The following is a 2,272-nucleotide window of genomic DNA, read 5'->3' on the forward strand; positions in this document are numbered from 1 at the left end:
GGACAAAAAACCAGGCATTGCTCCATGGACTCCAAAGGCTGGGGGGTGTAAGAGCTCCCAGCACTGTCAGTGAGCGCAGGGCAGGACAAATCCCTGGTGCCAGGACTGCCTGTGTGCCCCAAACCCCTCCCACCCCAGCCAAAGGCCAGGCCCTACACGGGCTTGGCAAACCACCCTTACCTGGGCCGGTAAGGCGGGCAGGCCTGCTTGGCACCGTCAGGGACACCCGAGTCCTCCTGGCAGCTGCAGAAGCCGTTGTCCAGGACCTGCAGGTGCAGCAGCTCCTCCGAGTTGCTGAATGCAGGGTTGTCCAGTGAGCTGGCCGAGGGCAGCCCCGAGCGAGACCAGTACTGGGCTGAGACATCGTCCAGGCGGCAGAACCGCCGGTAGCTGTGGGAGAGGGAGGGCTGTGCACGTGTGTACACACATGTACTGACACGTGTACACACACACACACAGGGCAGGGCTGTGCACATGTATGTACACACACACAGGGTAGGGCCATGCACACGTGTGTACACACGTACTAATGTATGTACACACACAGGGCAGGCACGTGCACACATACATACACACATGTAGCAACACGTGTGCATGCACACAGGACAAGCACATGCACACGTGTGTACATACATGCACTAACGTGCTTGCACACACAGGGCAGGCATGTGCAAACATGTGCACACGTGTGTCCACACATGCACTGACACACGCGTGTCCACACATGCACTGACACACGCGTGTCCACACATGCACTGACACACGCGTGTCCACACATGCACTAACACACGCGTGTCCACACATGCACTGACACACGCGTGTCCACACATGCACTGTGTGCACACATACACAGAGCAAGGACATGCGTGCACACACCGTGAGCACGTGCAAACCCCCCGGTGACTGCATGGCTACACAGATTGCAGGTTTCCACCCAAATTTTCAGGTCCAGGGTCCAGCTGCACACCCAGCCCGTGACACCAAACAACCTCTGGCCCAACAGCGGTTGGGGCTGTTCCAGAGGTTTCCTGGGGACAATCCCCCTGGGGCACTTTAGGGAATGGGCACCGGGCCCTCCCCGATGAGCTGCTCTGACAGGGTTGTGCTGCAGCCCCGCTCCCCAGCCCAGGCAGCAGCACAGGCTGGCAGGGTGACCCTGTGCCACGGGCAGCTCTGGGTGTCCCAGGGACTGTGGGGCTGGGGGCTCAGCCTCCCATCTCCAGCGTCTCCACAGCAGCACAGCCCACAGCCCTGCGGTGCCACCGTGGCCCCATCCAGCCCCGCGGCCCCCGGCACACCTTTCCGGCCTGGATGCCACTTCCCGTGGCTGTGACATCCCCCAGCACTGAGCACACACCCTGGTCCCCCACCCAGACAGGCACCAGCCACTCCTGGGCCCCACGCGTGCTCTCCCCGCCCCAGCACCTCCCACCGCCACTATCAGCTGCCCCACAGTGTTTTCCTTGGCAGAGCTCAGCCCCAGCCCAGCCCAGCCCAGCCGCCCCACCACGGCTCTCCCTGCTGCCCCTCGCACCCAGCACCCCAGGAGGGGCAGAAGTTCCCTCCCTCCAGGAACCCACGGCCCCCCGTCCTGGTCCCCACACTCCCACCTGCTGCGGGTCTGGTCAGCCCTGGCCTCCAGCAGCAGGGTCTTGAAGCGGCGGACGGCGACGGCGGCCAGGACGGCGCCCAGGAGGACGATGCTGAGCAGGACCCCGGCCGCCACGCCCAGCAGGCTCTGCTGGGTCACCCGGTAGTCACAGCGCAGCCCCACGAACCAAAAATCGCTGCCCACGGGGCACCTGCGCCAAGGGGGTCCATCAGCGCCGGGAGGATGGCACTCAGCACCCTGGGCCGCCCCTGGGCACTCACTGGCAGATGGGCTGGTGGTCCCGCGGGTGGGTGCAGATGCCGTGGTTCTTGCAGTAGTCGCGGTGGCAGAGGGAGGTGCAGGTCGTGTTCCCCTCCACCCCAGACGTGCAGGCAAAGCCGGCCGGGCAGGTGAAGAGCACGGTGCAGGGGTCCAGTGTCTGCACTGCAGGGATGGGGTCTGGCTGTGCCACCCCTCCCCACAGAGCAGGGAGCCAGGGCCAGGCGTGTGCCCACCCTGCCACAGCCCCTGCAGACAGCAGGTTCCAGGCCCACGGGAGGGTCGGTGATGGCGCAGTCCCCACACTTACCCAGAGCCTCGTGGCGCAGGATGGGGGCTGTTTCCACCACCAGCCCTGGCCGGGAGCCGCCAGAGCCCAGCGTGACCTTGAGGAGCGCGTCC

Source organism: Empidonax traillii, unplaced genomic scaffold (genome assembly GCF_003031625.1).
Source record: "Empidonax traillii isolate 1590-97213 ecotype Southwest subspecies unplaced genomic scaffold, ASM303162v1 scaffold534:size827195, whole genome shotgun sequence".
Lineage (NCBI taxonomy): Eukaryota > Metazoa > Chordata > Aves > Passeriformes > Tyrannidae > Empidonax > Empidonax traillii.